At 34.8% G+C, this 18,831-nt stretch overlaps 2 long non-coding RNA genes across 5 annotated transcripts in view; one reads left to right on the top strand and one right to left on the bottom strand.

Moving 5' to 3' along the window:
• LOC106506511 overlaps positions 1-18,831 on the bottom strand; it is a 49,730-nt gene that overhangs the window by 22,031 nt on the left and 8,868 nt on the right. The window contains exon 2 of one of the 3 annotated variants that reach the window (XR_002339656.1): positions 819-1,017. This is a non-coding gene — a long non-coding RNA (uncharacterized LOC106506511). Of the gene's footprint in view, positions 1-818; positions 3,545-18,831 lie in introns of those variants that run through there. The other 2 variants (XR_002339655.1, XR_002339657.1) reach the window with 2 other exon arrangements.
• The window catches only part of LOC110257266, a 377,151-nt gene that overhangs the window by 352,540 nt on the left and 5,780 nt on the right, over positions 1-18,831 (top strand). The gene's annotated exons all lie outside the window — the stretch shown is intronic.

Below are 18,831 nucleotides of genomic sequence, written 5' to 3'. Positions count from 1 at the left end.
ACTGGATTCAGAGGTCATAGAAAATAATTAAAATAGCTGGAAATATTTCATTGTGTGGTATACGAACTTCTGAACACCAGTAGCATTATTCAGTTGGCTACATTTTTCCTCAAAGGTGCTGCTTTGAAAGGAAATATATATATTTGAACATAATTGTTAAGAAAATATTAATTTTAAAAGGCCTCAATTCTTTCCAGTAAAGGATATCACTACTCTTTGGTATGTTGTTTATTAATAAACAAATATCTACAATTTGAAATTATACTACAGTGGCCTACCTGGCTAAATAGGCTGAAAAACATTAAATCTAATCAATAGCATGCTTTTAAATTTGAACGTCTCTCATTTCATAGCAGGCTGGCTAAATCATTAAATATCACCTCTTGTGGATAGCACAGATATAAAATGTTAGTGGGCTGAAATGTTGGTATTTTACTCAACTGGTAGTGACGTAACATGGACATTTTAGTGTGTTCTGGTGCACTAGTAATAGAGTATGACTATTCATTCCAAGACTGTAAAATTATGTTTTTAAAATTGCAGGTTTGGGTGTATTCTACTCACTTCCTTATGTACCTTTAGATAAAAGTTTTGTAGTGGTTAATTTTATGTCAACTTGACTGAGCCACAGGAAACCGAACTATCTACTTGAACACTGTTGTGAGTATCTCGGAGAATGTCTCCAGGGTGAGATTGGCATTTGAATCAGGAAAATGAATAGGAAGATTGTCCTCCCCAGTGCAGGTGGGCCTCATCCAACCTGCTGAAGACATGAATAGCACAGTTAGAGTAAGGAAGAGTGAGTTCTCTCCACTTACCTGTCTGACCTCAGACACAGGTCTTCTCTTACTTTCAGACTGGAACTTAACCATCAGCGCTCCTGGGTTTGGGCTCATCAATTGTAGATCTTGACATTCTTCCACAATCATAAGAGCCCATTCCTTACAATAAGTAAAGAAATGGATAGAACATAGGTCCACCCATTGAGTCCTACTGATTCCATTTCTCTGGAGAACTCTTGTGAAGGCATGAATGAAGGAAAAGGAAAAGCATACAAAGTAAGAATCATTATTTTTCAATGTCATTTGCTTATAGTCCACACTCACTCTCCACATACACACACATACTGATAAATCTGCTTTACATCCATTATTTGTATAGATTGTTTAATCATTAGAGTATATATAACTCTGGAAAAAGTTCTCATACAACTTCAACTGCAGAATTTTAAATTTGGTCATTTTAACACAGACACATTTCCTCTTTTGGTAAAGGATAAGAGACTTATTAAATTCTTTGGGATGTGGAATATATATGCTCAGTAGAGCTTTTTCTTTACTTAAAACTATGTTCCAAGTGACTCCTCAAGAATAGGTTCCTGGTTGCTTCTCGCTCCTCTTGTTTCCAAATGATCTTTGCTCTCTAAATAAGCCAGCTTCCTATAACCATTGTTTATCTGTTGGGTAGTAGATTTTTTTCTCAGACAGTTTTCTCAGGCTTCCACATTGCTTAGGGTTTCTGTCTTTCTTCTGCCTGGACCTTTCCACTCCTTTGGCAACAAAGCATTTCCAAGAGTGATGTTTGCATGGTCTCGAATGTCAAACTCTCCCTTTTCCCTTCCCTCTCGGCAGCCAAAATTGTCTCATTTCACCACATATGACTCTCTTTTTCCTTCAATACCACCATTTTGCTAGCCAGAGAAAATACAATGGTAGACAGAAAAGGTATCTGATCCCATCGAGCTTACAGTCCAGTGGAGGCTTCAGACACTAAACAGACAAATTACTATATAATTGAAAACTGTGGCAAGTTCTACAAGAAAAAAAACCAGATACAGTGGACATCTTCCCTTCTGAACACCCTGGTTATTGTCCCGAGGATCTGTAACAGTTAGCCAGGGTAAATTTAAGGAATTAAGTTGATGAAATGACTTTGTATGATTCATTTTCCCAGGTTCCTCCTACCAGGAGAACCATAAGCCTACAGTGAAAGGAGGAGAAAATCCTCTCTCCTCTGGGTCCTGAGGGATAAAGTTACGTATTATATGTGGCTGGAAATCCTAATTGTCAACTTTTCACTCTGACCATCTTTTCTAGTTCTACTGACTTCATTTTATAGCTACCATAGTTCTCTGATTAGGTTGCTTACTATTAATTAGCCTTGTCATTCCTCCACTCTGTGATTCAATCTGTGATCTACCTATAAACAGTCAATGACTGGGTTTTAATGCCCTGCTCACTTGCTTGTCATGTCTTACAAAAAGAATAGAAACTCCATGTGCTTAGCTAACTGTCTTTATACCCCATCTTCTCCATAGAGTTCTTTAAAAAAAATCTTAGTGGGGACAATACCAAATGGATGGGATGCATTATGCTTTCTGTGAAATAATGTGCCCCTCATCCTCTTCCTATTGCCCCGCTCACCCTCAACCAGTTTCTGAGCTTTATCTTCAGTGAATGATTAGTTTGCATCTGGTACCTACCTCAAGTAAAGTAAGGATTAGAAAGGGATCCTTACAGAACCAGAATCAGTTATCAGGCCAAAAGTGTCTTTTATTTGGCCTCCCCCAAAAATCCATTAGGTATTCATACATCACATGAATACCTAGCATTGTCTGCTGCACATTTGACTTTGCAATTGAGCCAGCTTGGATCATCAGACTGAGATGCACATGTCTCAGTACTTACTGTTTTATGGCTTATAAAATATTCTTACCAAGGTTATCTTATACTGAAACTTTCACCTTCTTTTATCCTCCTTGAAAAACCACAGAATGAAGAAAAGACATTAAAACATAAATGTGATGTTTTAGTTAGGTAATAATAATATGGATGGAGTTGCTATACTGTGTCCTTCAAAATTAATTTCCTTATTAAGACATGTTTATTATTATGTATAATGGAGGAAACTATGCCATAATTTACTTAATCTTTCCCTTGTATTTGAACATGTAGGAAATTGCCTCTTTGTCACTGTTAAGGAACAATGCATTAATGGAAATTTTGTTCACAGAAGCCTTGGGGTTACTTTAGTGTTTTTTTCTCTAGCATGGTCTCCAAATGATAATTTACTAGGTAAAAGGGATAAGCATGTTTTAGATTCATGACACATGGTACCAGTTACCATCGCAAATGGGTATATTTATCTATACTTCCAAGACAAGTGTCTAATAGTGCCTATTTCAATATAAACAGGTAAGCTGGTAGGTTTTAGAAATAATGTCATCATTTAAAAGTAAAGACTTGCATTCAGGAAGAAAGCTCTTTCACAGTTCATATGATATAAATACAGACACATCATGTCTCATAAAGCTGAACATCATATAAAAAAACATAAACATCATATAAAACATCATATAATAAAGTTCATATGATATAAATACAGATCACATCTTGTCTCCTAAAGCTGAAACATCAAATCAATATACCTTTATTAAAAATAGTGCTGGCACTATTGTATATGGAATGGTGGTCAGTGGGGACCCACTATATAACACAGAGAACTCTACCCAATATTCTGTGATAACCTAGGTGGGAAAATATTCTGAAAAAGTGTGGATGTTTGTATATGTATAACTGAATCACTTTGTTGTACAGCCGAAATTATCATAACCTTGTAAATCAACTATACTTCAATAAAACTTTTTAAAAATGGGAAAAAAGGTAAAATTAAAGACATGGATAAATTCTGAGTGAATATATAAATCCCAGAAATACACCCAAAAAAGCATCTAATATATGATAAAGGAGACAAGAACATACAGCAGAGGAGAGACCGTCTCTTCAATAAGCGGTGCTGGGAAAACTGGACAGCTACATGTAAAAGAATGATATTAGAACATTCTCTAACACCATACACAAAAATAAACTCAAAATAGATTAAAGACTTAAACATAAGACTGGATACTATAAAACTCTCAGAGGAAAACATAGGCCGAACACTCTCTGACATAAACTGCAGCAATATCTTCTCAGATCCACCTCCTAGAATAATGACAAAAAAACAAAAATAAATGGGATCTAATTAAACTTAAAAGTTTTTGCAAAGCAAAGGAAACCGTAAACAAAACAAAAAGACAACCCACAGAATAGGTGAAAAATATTTGCAAACAATGCAACTGACAAGGGATTAATCTCCAAAATACACAAACACCTCCTGCAGCTTAATATCAAAAAAACAAACAACCAAGTCAAAAAATGGGCAGAAGATTGAAACAGACATTTCTGCAAAGAACACATACAGATGGCCCAAAAAAAAAAAAAACACATGAAAAGATGCTCAACATCACAAATTATCAGAGAAATGTAAATCAAAACTACTATGAGGTACCACCTGACACCAACCAGAATGGCCATCATCAAAAAGTCTACACACAATAAATGCTGGAGAGGGTGTTGAGAAAAAGAGACCTTCTTACACTGTTGGTGGGAAGGCATATTGGTGCAATCACTATGGAAAACAGTATGGAGGTTCCTCAAAAAACTAAAAATATAACTAGATATGATACAGCAATCCCACTCCTGGGCATCTATCAAACCATAATTCAAAAAGGTATACTCACCCTAATGTTCACTGCAGCACTATTTACAATAGCCAAGACATGGAAGCAAACTAAATGTCCAACAGAAGAATGGATAAAGCAGATGTGGTACATATAAACAATGGATTATTACTTAGCCATAAAAAAGAATGAAATAATGCCATTTTAAGCAACATGGATGGACCTAGAAACTTATCATACTAAGTGAAGTTAGTCAGAGGAAGACAAATGTCCTATTATATACCTATATGTGGAATATAAAAACCTATATGCAGATAGAAACAGACTCACAGACTTTGAAAAACTTATGGTTAACAAAAGGGACAGGTAGGGGGGAAGGAGCAAAAGGACTGGGTTTGAGGATTGGCATATGCACACTTAGGTATATGGAATGATTGGCCAATGGCGACCTGCTGCATATCACAGAGAACTCTACCCAGTGTTCTGTGATAATCTATATGGGAAAAGAATTTGAGAGAGCATGTACATGTTTGGGTCACTGTTGTACAGCAGAAATTATCACAACCATGTAAATTAACTATACTTCAATAAAACAAAAAAAAATGGAAGGAACTCTTGTAAAGCTAAAAAAAAATGTCTGAGTGAATAGACACAGCTCAAGAAGCTAAACATCCTCTGAATATCCTTAAAAAGGCAGGGTTGAGACTCTGGTGGCATAGCATCTTAAGGATCTGTGTTTTCACTGTAGTACCTCAGATTGCTGCTATGGTGCAGGTTCAGTCCCTGCCTGGGATCTTTCATATGCTGTACGTGTGGCCAAAAAAAAAAAGAGGCAGAGTTTAGGAAATCTGAGAAGACATTTATGAATCTTGGTTCAGTGGCTACAAAAAGACATTCCACATCAAACTCCCCTCCCCCCAAAAAAATTCTCCAGAAACCAAGTAAATTATAAGAACTGCCTAACTGTCCAAAAACCCATTCAATTTTAACAACCAAATGCCAGTGACTTATGTCATTCTCAGGTCCTCTCTGCTATCCGCATCCTGGCCCACACTCCTGTCTTCTCTGTCAGCTTTTACAATCCATGTGTAACTACTTTCTCTGCTACCGTTTAGTTCCTCTCCAGTTCATAATCTTCTAGAGCATTCCCATTGTGGCTCAGTGGGTTATGAGCCCAACTAGTATCCATGAGGATGCAGGCTCAATCCCTGGCCCTGCTCAGTGGGTTAAGGATCTAGCATGGCTGTGAGCTGTGGTGTAGGTCACTGACGCAGCTCAGATCTGGCCTTGCTGTGGCTGTGGTGTAGGCCAGCAGCTCCAGCACCTATTTAACTCCTGGCCTGGGAACTTCAATTATGCCACAGGTGTAGCCCTAAAAAAGCAAAAATAATTAATTGAATTTTAAACATAAAATTCTAATGTGTTATTTTCCTATTTGTAGCTCTTCAGAAGGTTCCCATTATTTTTAGACTACTCTTAGGCTGAGGATGAAAACCCCTGATATATATGGCTCTCAGGGGCCCTAATGTCCTGGTCCCTGCCTCTCTCCTCAGCCTCAATTGTTCATCTCTTTTCCATTTCTAACAACTCTCCTTTGTTCCTGTTCCTTGAATAAGCCACTCTCTCTCCTCATCTGGAAGGAGAAGATGATGTTCTATCTGCTTAATTTCCCTTCTCCCCCATCCTGCCCCTGTTCATTCTTTCAGATATCAGCTCATGCATCATAGCCTTACTCCCCAGCCTAAATAGCAACTGTATTTCTCCTTCAAAATATGTTTCACAATATATTTTGTATTGAATAATTACTTATTCACAAGGTGATCTGATTGATTGTCCACCCCAGACTGCAGCTCCTGGTCAGATCAAACCGGTTTTGCTCACTTTTGAAACCTGGGCACCTGGAAGAATGCCTGGCACATAGCTGGAGTTCAACATTATTTATTTATAGAAGAAAAAAAATGTTTATTTCTAGAATGAATGTATGAATCTGACTTCAGTATGAAAGTTAGAAGACTTAATAAGATAGGAGAATGGCTCTAGTCTTCAAAGCATGGAACGTGCTAACCAACTCAAAGTGCATCAGACAAGGAGAATGTGTATAAATGGCATTATATTTTCAATCTAGACCAAGGTAATTAAGTAACCTGATACATTATACCTGACTTGGTGACTTTTGACCAGGCATTTGACCTCTCTGTTCCCAAAATGCCTCATCTGTATAATATGAGTGACAATATCTTATTGGCTTATTTTCCTAATATCAAAAACCTTTATGTAACTTTTGCCCTGAATTTGATTCATACTGCAATAAAATAATTGTGCCATTTGTTACCATGATCATGTGGGTTGTATACAGTCGATGAGCCAGGAAAGAAACTGTAAGAGAAGGAAAAGAAGGAAGTGATATAAATCATGGTACAATGAACCTTGCAGGAAATTGTTTTCTCCCTTTTACTTATGAAGAAGCCTTCAGTATGTTTGTTGTACTACAAATCATACAAGTAATTCAGTGATAACTACACAGTCCTGAGATCTCTATAGGAATTAGGGCTGTATGAGGTAAATTATTAAAACAGCACATAGCTTGGAAGAGTTAGTGTTCTGAGCTATGTTGTCATTGCTATTTTTTTAAATAGGAGAATAAATAAAAACTTAAAGACAGATACCTTTTGAGTTCTTATTTGGACAAAAGTTTCTCTATAAACAATCCCAGCTAAAATATAGCCTAATTACTGATTCTTCTTTTTAAATGATCAGCCTCTCCTCCTTTATCTTCATTTCTGTAAATAACTAGGTATTATGACTGTGATTCAAACCCATAACTCTAGCAAGGAAAGCAATTATAGCATGAGCAATGAACACCAAGAGGGAATACAAACCTGTAATAAACACCACATTTAAGTCTGAAGATCATCTGAGTTTTGCATAATTTGGGCTAGAAAAATATTTAACTGACAGTTAAGATTCAACTAGGGAAAATTCTCAGGACTATCTTTCCAACTAACGTGTAAGAAAGCAGATCCGCTTTGGTGCAATCTCACCAAGATATATACTGGAATTAGAAAATGGGGGTGCAAATGATGACAAACACCTGGAGGCTGGAATGTTCAGTCCTTGAAAAAGTGGTGCAAAACTGTGAGAATAAGGTGTTATCTAACTTAGCGAACAAGTTACAAGTGAAAAAGTCTTGTATTGAGATCATTCTGGTTTCTCCAATCAGATCCTTCAGATGGAATCCAATGTGTTATAGCAAGTGATTTCTAAAGAGAATTCTTATTGTAAAGGAAAAAAAAATCTATCCATAGCAACTTTAATACTGGTTTGTTTCTACCAAATGTTTGTCCTGACTTCCATACCTTTAAGCAAATTTTTGCAAGTTCCTTATACATGAAACCGAGTTTATAGAAATCACAGCCAACTTGAATAAAGCTTACATTTGACCTATTTTTAAAAAGTCTTTTAACATAGGGTAAAGAATCTCTCTATACAGAAATGTTCTGACACACAAAAAGAAAAAATACTAGTCAAAAGTTATACACAAGTCAAACATAATGATTTTTTAAAAAGTGAGATGGTTGTTTTTTCCACATTTTAAATTAAGAACGTGGAAAAAAATCTTTATTTACCTAGTAGAAAATGGAAATGCATGCTTTAGCATATGTTTATAGCTATTATAAGGTAAAGGAGATAGAAGAAAGGAAAGCAAGGAAAGAGAAAATTTAGGAAACTCTGAATTACATTTTTTAATATGTGTCCACAAACGCCAGAGGGGCCTTCATGTTCCGTGGAAATTGGAACGTCTATTGTCATTGCCTTCTGAAGTTCTCATAGGCTCTCAAGGAGTTGGAATTCTTCCCTTTGCCTGGGGAAAAGCTCCTATTTTCATTTTCAGGCTGCAGAGATGTTTCAAAATAAAGACATTTTCCCCACTTGATCTCCTGAGTGTTCCCACCTGCATTTATAAATGACTCAGGAGTTTCTGAAATAAAATTTCTCATCATGTAAAAACTGACAAATTTGCCTATCATTTCTAGGAAAGTTGTTCTGACTTTCAAAACTTCTCAGATGGACTTATGTCAGTTTTTCATATGTTCAGAGCTGTTTTTTTCTGTTTTCAGATGAATCTCTAAATCTTTCCAGATATTAAGTGTCCCACTTAGAAAATCACCAGATTGGCTTGGATCATTTCCAAATTTCTAATATTCAATCAATCTCTAAATTTGCCTTTGGAATTAGTATTTACTTAATGATTCTAAGCATCACTCCCACATTTTTAAAGTTCAAATAAAAATTCATTTTGATTGAATCAGTCATGGTAGGAATAGGCCATATTTTCTTTTCTGAAATGAAAAATCTGCCGGAAAAAAAAGCATGTAATGTGTTCACTCTGCATTGCTATTCTAATGTGGGTGAAGAAACTGCTTCAGGGTCTCTTGGGAGAAGAGTGGCTTGGGTGCTTCTCTTACCTACTTCAGGAACACATCTTTCCTTCTCTGATTCATCTCCACCTCTGGCCAATTTAGAGGACTCTACTGGGACCACAGCTGACATTCAAGTCTCGTTTTTAATTAAAAACCAGTATTTTTTATCATTTTCCTGTTTTAACAAAATGAGTAACACCCAATCGTTGCCGTCAATTAATTTAAAAATTAGAAGTTGGAGTTTGTAAACAACTGCCTGTAATACAAAGCAGCCAGGATAGAACAGAAAAAAAAAAAAAGAAAACTGTTACAGAAACATAGAGGAATCTTAGTTTATTACACCTCAGATACATTAAAGAAGTCTGAAAAAGGAGATGTTATTTTAGGTGCACTTTGAAGGAAGAGTTGATTTTTAAGCCATAGTTGAGCCATTCAGGAGAGAGATGGGAAAAAGCAGGAACCAAGACCTAATCCCCTCCCAGCTTCCAACCAAAGTGTAGTCTTGTCTCTGAAGCACAAACTGCAGATGACTAGGAGCAGGCTGTTTCTTTCACTCAAGCAACAACCCTATTTGCTCTTTGGGCACCTAACACAGGCCCAAAATGAGGTACTGAGAAACAGCATCGTCTCTGTTAGAAACAAGCATTGTCTCTGCTCTCATGAGAATGGGATGGATGCATTGATAAAATTATACTTAATAGATCTCCGCCAGTTCTAAGATACTATGAAGAACTGAGATTCAAATGTTCTATTTCTTTTTTTTTTAGAATTTACATATTTATTTTAAATATATTGCAAACAGTAGAAATCAAGCCCTATTTGAGTAATAAAATAACTTATTTCTCTGTGGCTACAAAACGAAAAAATCTTAAAAGATTTTCAGGTAATAGTCGTGTTATATCTCTAACAGCTGAGGAATCTGCATCAGAAACTGAGACTTGGTTGTCAAGCCTTTAATTCTCTTTTGTTTTTATGATTCTGTGGAGTGGAAAAATTTGAGAATCAATGAACTTAATAAAACATCAACTGACTATTTTTGCTCCTCCATACGCCCTTTAAGCTGTTTTGGTTTTTGTTTTTAAATTCTCCATAAAGGATGTAAGAGTTGTTGTTTACTATTGGTTAGGACATTTTGGTGAAAAAGAGCCTGCAAGGTGTTGTTGTATTAAAAAGAATGAAAAGAGAAGGGGAGGGGAGTAAGAGGACCCCAAGATTATTGATAATTAGAGCTAGAAAGGACCTCTGAAACAGAACAACTGGTGCAGACACGAAATGGGTAGGGGTGTCTTTGATGCACCCCCTCTCAGCTTGGTTGTCCCATAACCCAGCCCACAGCCCAAGGCTTGGACTCCAGAAAGTGCAGACGTTTGAGAGCTGGCCTTCCTCAGGAGGAATCTCCAGGGCCAAGTTTGGGACATCCCCAAATGCGTAGAAAAAGTGTGGTTCATATATGACCTCTTATCCTTTACATATGACACGTCATTAATTGAACATAATGCTCCTCCTAGCTGAGCCCAGACACGCCATCATGTTCATTACCACAAAGTCAGTGTCATGAAACTATTCTTAATCAGAATTACTCAACAAATTAAAAACTATTTACCATCTATCACCTTCTCCACATATGTCATTTAGAAACTTAGGATGAAAAGGTGTTGCTGATGTGTCCATTTATCTAATTAAGGTCAAGGCATGAATAATAAATTGCATTTTCTCTAAGTCTTCAGTAAATCATTCATTAATTCAGTATTTGTTGAATACATTACCTCTGCTAGATTAGGCACTAGGTATTGGGTTATATACATATGAAAAAGCCAGTATTAAAATCCCAAGTGGGCTTTTAAAAAATACATCAGTGGAATAACTTGAAGCTTTTCTGACTGAGCAATGGAAATATTTAAACACAAAGCAAAGTAAAATTAATATAGACATCTCTAGTCAGCTTTGAAATAAAGCACATACCTTCTAAATTTATTCCAAAAGCACTGTAAAGGAAGTATTAATGGATGCTTAATTACTGCTTATTTTTGCCAATTTGATAGGTTTAAGTAGGTCAAATTTTATATAACACTGAAATACTATGATTTTACATATTGTATTATATATATTCAAAGTGCATTGAATATCCTGAAAGATTACACTGCTCTGTACACTTCTGCTGAAGTTATGAAAGAATTAAAACTAAAGAGAAACAAAAGAACATGTTTCTAATACAATCTCTGTCACTAATTACCTTTATGCCTTTGGCCAAAAAAAATTTTTTTCTAAAGCCTCAACAGTCTTCAACCGTAAAACAGTAAATTTTTCTGAAGCCTCAACAGTACAATGAATGAAAGAAGTAGAAAAATGACAGTAAAGACAAAAGCTAAAAACAAAAATAAAAGGTCAATGTGTATAATTGTTTTTTTTTTTTTTTGCTCAGTTGTTCATATATTTTCCTTCTGTAGATTCTATTTGTTTATATCTACCCTTTTGTGCTTGAACTAGCCTATTTACAGACAAAACAAAATTATCAAAATAAAGTCTGAATGGATAACATATGAATAGTGCAAATTAACTTCTACCATTGAAAAACACCATTATTGATATTAGAAATCTCAATAGACATATCAAACACTAGTTTAGGCAAAGCTGAAAGAAACTAAAAATAAGAAGATAGACCTGAATGAAATATATGGAATGAAACACAGAGAGAAGTAAACATATAGATTTCCACATTTAAAATTAATTCCTGGGCATTTTTCACAATTGTCTATATCAGTATACTAGTATTTTAGTATTCCTATAACACTCATAAGGTGTTTTATTATGTTGACATAATTTCCTTGATGGATTCTCTATTTGCATGCACTTAAGTTGTTGACTTATTTTTGCTTGTGCTATTCCAGCTTTCAGTATTGTGAAACTAATAGCTAAAACAGTCTGATTTGTATTTCTAACATGAAACATACTTATTCTTCCTATATTTTGTATTATTTATTTACTTTTTAAACTCAGGCGTTTCATCAGACAATATCTAATTGTCATCTCTTCTTTTTATTCTCATAAGTTTCATGGGTCATTTTGATATTCAAATTCAGATTTTTTTCCATTTTAGGGAAGTCTTATTAGAATGATAGTAGTAGTACCATATTGGAATTCTCTTTCTGTTTACTCCTAGGACATCATTTTTTTTTCATTTCACTTGCTCAGTGTTCCACATATATTATTCTCTGATCCCTCTGAGTACATGCTAGATGCATCCCAAGCCCATACATGACAATATAGATATAATTTTCTGCAAAATTAATACTTCTTTCTTTTCACTGACTATAAAATGGTTTTTAGTTTTTCTAGGAATTCCTCTTAAACTTTTCAATTCCATTCTCCATCACTTCATAAACAACAAATTAAAATTAATGTAGCTGTTTGCTCCATTAATTTTTTTTTACAAATACCAAGTTGACTAGAATTTGTTTGTATTCTTTAAGAAATAAATGTCATCATTTAACTGGCATTTTAGTTCATATGTATGGAGAATATATAATATTTATCTGTGGAATTTACATGCATACTGATTTTGACTACTCCATTTAAAATCAATTTGCCAGCATCCATTTATGATTAAAAACTCTCAACAAAGTGGGTATGGAGAGCATATACCTTAACATAAGAGCCATATATTAAAAACCTATACCAAACATCATACTCAGTGGTGAAAGCTGAAAGAATTTCCTCTAAGATCAGGAATAAAACAAGGATGCCCTCTCTCACACCTTTTATTCAGCTTAATATTGGAAGTTCTAGCCAGCTATAATATAAGAAGAAAAAAAAAAAAAAACAGAATCCAAATTGGAAAGGAAAAAGTAAAACTGTCACTGGTTATAAATGAAAAGATATTATCTATAGAAAAGCTTAAAGACACCACCAAATTTTTTTTTAATTAATTTATTTATTTTGCTTTTTTAGGGACACATCCATGGCATATGGAAGTTTCCAGGCCAGGGGTTGAATTGGAGCTGTTGCTATTGGCCTTCACCACAGCCACAGCAATCCAAGATCCAAGCATGTCTGCAACCTACACTGCACCTCACAGCAACACCAGATCCTTAACCCTAGCAGGGTCAGGGATCGAACCCACATGCTCATGGATACTCGGTGGGTTTGTAACCACTGAGCCACAATGGTAACTCCAAAAATTTTTAGAACAATTAAGTGAATTCAGTAAAGTTTCAGGAATGCAAAATTAATATAAAGAAACTTGTTTCATTTCTATACACTAAAAGAAAGTATCAGGAAGAGAAATAAAGAAAAGAATCCCAGAGTTCCTGCATGGCTCAGCAAGTTAAGAATCTGACTAGTATTCATAAGGATGTGGGTTCAATCCCTGGCCTTACTCATTGGGTTAGGGATCCCACATTGCCATGAGCTGTGATGTATGTCACAGACATAGCTCAGATCTGGCATTGCTGCAGCTGTGGTGTAGGCCAGCAGCTGCAGCTCCAATTTGACTACTATCCTGGAAACTTCCATATGACATATGCCACATGCCACAAGTGCAGCCCCAAAAGAATCTGATTTACGTTTGCATCAAAAATAATAATATACCTAGGAATAAATCTAATGAGGTAAAACACCTATGCTCAAAACTCTAAGATGACGAAAGAAACTAAAAACACAAACAAAAGGAAAGATATACTGTACCCAAGAATTGGAAGATCTAATATTCTTAAATGAACATACTCCCTGAGACAATCTTCAGATTCAATAAAATTCCTATCAAAATGCCAATAGAAATGTGTATATAACTAGAAAAAATAATTCTAAAATGTATATGGAAATACAAAAAGATTCCCAAGTAGACAAAGCAATATTGAAAAAGAATAAAACTGGAGGTACCACACGTCCTGATTTCAGACTATAGTACAAAACTATAGTTGTCAAAACAGTATGGTACTGGCACAAGAACAGATGCATAGATCAGTGGAACAAAATAGATGGCCCAGAAATACACCCACACTTTTATGGCCTATTAATCTATGACAAAGAAGGCAAGAATGTACAGTGGGTCAAAAGGGAAAACAGGACTGCTACATGTAAAAGAATCAAAAATGGACTGCTTTCTCACACCATATACAAAATAAACTCAAAATGGACTCCTGAGACACATAGGACATCTCATCTCCTACAAAAGACCACTTCTCCAAGGCTGAGGAATATAACCAATCTATCAAGTACCTCAAAATAAATTAGCAAGTTAGGCCAAATGAGGCAACAGAAGAATATGTTCTGAATGAAGAAACAAAATAAAAACCCAAGAAGAACTAGATGAAGTGGGTATAGGCAATCTACCAGATTATATTATATTACCAAGAAAGAATTCAAGGTAATAATCATAAAGATGATCAAAATACTCAGGAGAAAAATGGATGAACAAAGACAGAAGTTAGAATTTTTTAAGAGAGAAATAGAAAATATAGAGGACCATCAATCACAAATAAAGTATACAATAACTGAAATGAAAAATACGTGAAGAAGAATCAACATAGAGCTTTATGTTACAGAGGAATGGATATGCAAGATCAGAATAGTGGAAATCACTGAAGCTGAACAGAAAAAAGTAAAATAGTACAAAAAGGAATGAGGACAGTTTAAGAATTTTCTCACTAACTCATGTTATAGGTATTCCAAAAGGAGAAAGTGAAAAGGGCCAAAAACATATTTGAAGACATATTAACTGAAAATTTCCCTAACCTAGAAAAGGAAAGAGACCTCCAAATCCAGGAAGCAGGGAGTCTCAAACAGGATCAACCCAAAGAGAATCACACAAAGGCATATTATCTTTAAGTGTTTCCACTCTAATTACAAATAGAAAATATTAAAAAATAGCCAAGGAAAAGCAACAAATTATATATAAGGGAACTCCCATAAGGCTGTAAACTGATTTTCAGCACAAACTCTGCAGGCCAGAAGGTTGTGCATGATATATTTAAAGTGATGAAAGGGAGAAAAACTACAACCAACAACACTCTACCTAGCAAGTTTATCATTCAGATTTAATGGAGAGATCAAAAGTTTCACAAACAGGCGAAAGCTAAGAGTTCAGCACCACCAAACCATCTTTACAAGGAATGTTAAATGGACTTCTTGAAACAACAATAACAACAGAAAAGCAACAACTGGAACATGAAAATTAGGAAGAAGCTCATCAGTAAAGACAAATACATAATAAAGGTAGTAAATAAACCATGTATACTAAGCTAGTAGGAAGGTTAAAAGACAAAAGTAGTAAAATCACCTAAATCTACAATAAGCAGTACATAAATACACAAGACAAATAGATGTAAAATGTGACATCAAAAGCAGTAATTGGGAGGGGAGTAAAAAAATGCATGGCTGTTAAACTGCATTTGAAATCAAACTATCAGAAACTTAAAATAACCACATATAGAGAGAGATTGCTATATATAAACCTCACTGTAACCACAAATAAAAAATCTAAAATACATACACACACAAAAAAAGGAATCCAAATATAACACTAAAGATAGTCAACAAATTACAAGGGGAGAGAACAAAAGAAGAAGAAAGGAACAAAAATGAACCACTAAAACAAACCAACAGAAATTAAATGACAATAAGCACGTACATATCAATTAATTTAAATGGAAATGGACTAAATGCTCCAGTCAAAGGACACAAAGTGGCTGAATGGATACTATACAAGACCCATTATATCAGCCTACAAGACACTCGCTTCAGATCCAAGGACACAGAGACTGAAAGTGAGGGCATGTGAAAAGGTATCCTATGCAAATTAAAAATAAGAAAAGCCAGTGCAGCAACGTTATATTGGAAAAAAACAGATTTTAAAATAATAATTTATAAGAAATGAAGAAGGACATTATATAACAATCAAGAGGTCAATCCAAGAATATGCTGTAACAATTGTAAATATATATGCATCCAAAATAGAACAACCTAAATACATAAACAAATAGGAGTAGACATAAAGGGAGAACTTGACAGTTACACAATAATAATAATAATGGACTTTGTATGAAAGCACAAATCATCCAGACAAAAAATCTGTAAGGACTGGAGGAATTAAGAGTTTTTAAATGTCTATACTACCAAAAGCAATCTATAGATTTAATGCAACCCCTATTAAAATAACCAGTGGAACTTTTAACAGAAGTAGAACAAATAATTTTAAAATGTGTACAGAAATATAAAATACCCTGGATAGCATAAATAATATTTAGAAATAAAAACAGAGTTGGAAGAATCAGGATCCCTGACTTCAGACTCTACTACAAAGCTACAGTAAGCAAAACAGTATGGTACTGGCACAAAACAGACACATAGATCATAGTGAGCTCAGTATAAACCCATACATCTATGGTCAAATAATCTCTGACAAAGGAGTCAAGGATATACAATGAAAAAAGACAGTCTCTTCAATAAGTGGTGATGATAAAAATGAACAGCTATGTTCAAAGGAATGAAATTAGAACATTTTCTTACACCATATTTTAAAAAAATTAACTCAAAATGGATTAAGGCCCTAAATCTAAGACTAGAAACCATAAAATTCCTAAAACAAGACAAAGGCAGAATACTCTTTGATATAAACTATAGCAATTTTTTTCTGGATCTGTCTCCTAAGACAAAATAAAAGCAAAAATAAACAAATGGGACCTAATTAAACTTAAAATCTTTTGCATAGCAAAAGGAACCATTGACAAAATGGAAAGACAATCTACTAAATGGGAGAAACTATTTGTAAATAAAATGACCAATAAGAAGGTAACTTTCAAATATAGACAAACAACTCATAAAACTCAATATCAAAACAACAGCAACAAAAATTTTTCAATGGCCAGAATATGTGAAAAGACATTTTTTAAAGAAGACATATAGATGGCTAAGAGGCACGTGAAAACATGCTCAACATCACTAATTAGGGAAAAAAAATCAAAATCACAATGAAGTATCATTTCACATCTGTCAGAATTATCATCAAAAAGACCACAAATAAATGTTGGTGAGGAAGTGTTGAAATGTGAACCTTGTACACTGTTGGTGGGAATATAAATTGCTGCAGCCACTGTGGAAAACAGTATGGAGTTTCCTCAAGAAAACTGAAAATAGAACTACTGGACTTCCCGTGTGGCTCACAACATAACTACTTCTACAGTGGCTGTGACTCGACTCCTGGCTCGGGTATTTCCATGTGCTGCAGGTGCGGTCACTTGTTAAAAAATAATAAATAAGTAAATAAATAAATAAAAACAAAACTACCATATGATCCAGCAATTACATTCCTGAGTATAAATCTGAACAAAATGAAAATACTAATTCTTAAAGACATGCACACCTCAGTATTCATAGCAGCATTACTTATAAATACATAATGGAAGCACCTTAAGGGTCCATCAAGAGATGAATGGATAAAGATGGTATAATATACACACACACACAAACGCACACACAGTGGAGTATTACTTGGTCATAAAAAGAGTGAAAATTTGCCATCTGCAACGATATGGATTACCATGGAGGGTATTATGTTCAGTGAAATAAGTCAGACACAGAAAGATAGATACTATATATCATTGCACCTATATATGCAATCTAAAAAATAAAACAAACTAGTCTAATGAATAATAAAGAATCAGGATCACATATATGGAGAATAAACTATGTGTTAGTGCAGAGAGGTACAAACTACTATGTACAAAATAAATAAGCTACAAGGATATAATGTACAGCATAGGAAATAGAGCCAATGTTTTATAATAACTATAAAAATATTAGGTCACTACATCTTACACCTGAAAGTAATGTAGTATTATAAATCAACTGTACCTGGAGTTCCTGTCGTGGTGCAGTGGTTAACGAATCCAACTAGGAACCATGAGGTTACGGGTTTGGTCCCTGCATTTGCTCAGTGGGTTAACGATCCGGCGTTGCTGTGAGCTGTGGTGTAGGTCGCAGACATGGCTTGGATCCCGCTTTGCTGTGGCTCTGGTTTAGGCTGGTGGCTAAGGCTCCGATTAGACCCCTAGCCTGGGAACCTCCATATGCCGTGGGAGTGGCCCAAGAAATAGCAAAAAGACAAAAAAATAAAATAAATAAAAAATAAATCAACTGTACCTTAATTAAGATATATATCAAATTTACCAAAGAAGACATACAGACGGCCAATAAGCACATGAAAAGATGCTCAACATCACTAATTATCAGATAAATGTAAATCAAAACCACAATGATATATCACTTCATACCTTTCAGAATTATTATTATCAAAAAAACAGATAACAAATATTGGCAAGGATGTGGAGAAAAGGGAACCCTTGTGTTCTGCTAATGAGAACATAACTCGGTGCAGCAATGGGAAACCAGTACGCCTATACATCAAAAAGTTAAAAATAGATCTACTATACAATCCAGCAATTTAACTCCTGGGCATTTATCTGAAGCAAATGAAAATTAAGTTTCAAAACATAACCCTAACCCTAACCCATTATAGCATTATTCATAATAGCCAGGAGATGTAAGCAACCTATGTGCTCATCAGTAGATGAATGGATAAAAATTTGGATATAATTTATATATTAGCAATAAAAAAGAATGAAATACTTCCATTTGCAAGAGCATGAATTAACCTATAAGGTATTATGCTAAACAAAATGAATCAGACAAAGACAAATACTATGCGATTTCACTAATATGTGGAATCTAAAACAGACAAAAAAAAGCAAATGAGCAAATAAAACAGAAACAGGATCATAGATACAGAAACAAACAGGTGGTTGCTAGAAGGGAGAGGGGTAGCAGGTGAGTGAAATAGGTAAAGGAGATTAAGAAGTATAAACTTCCTGTTAGAAAATAAATGAGTGCGGAGGATATGTACAGAGTGGAAAA

This window comes from Sus scrofa, chromosome 16 (assembly GCF_000003025.6).
Source record: "Sus scrofa isolate TJ Tabasco breed Duroc chromosome 16, Sscrofa11.1, whole genome shotgun sequence".
NCBI lineage: Eukaryota > Metazoa > Chordata > Mammalia > Artiodactyla > Suidae > Sus > Sus scrofa.
The sequence above is the reverse complement of the archived record's forward strand: the minus strand, read 5'-3'. Positions and strand labels throughout refer to the sequence as shown.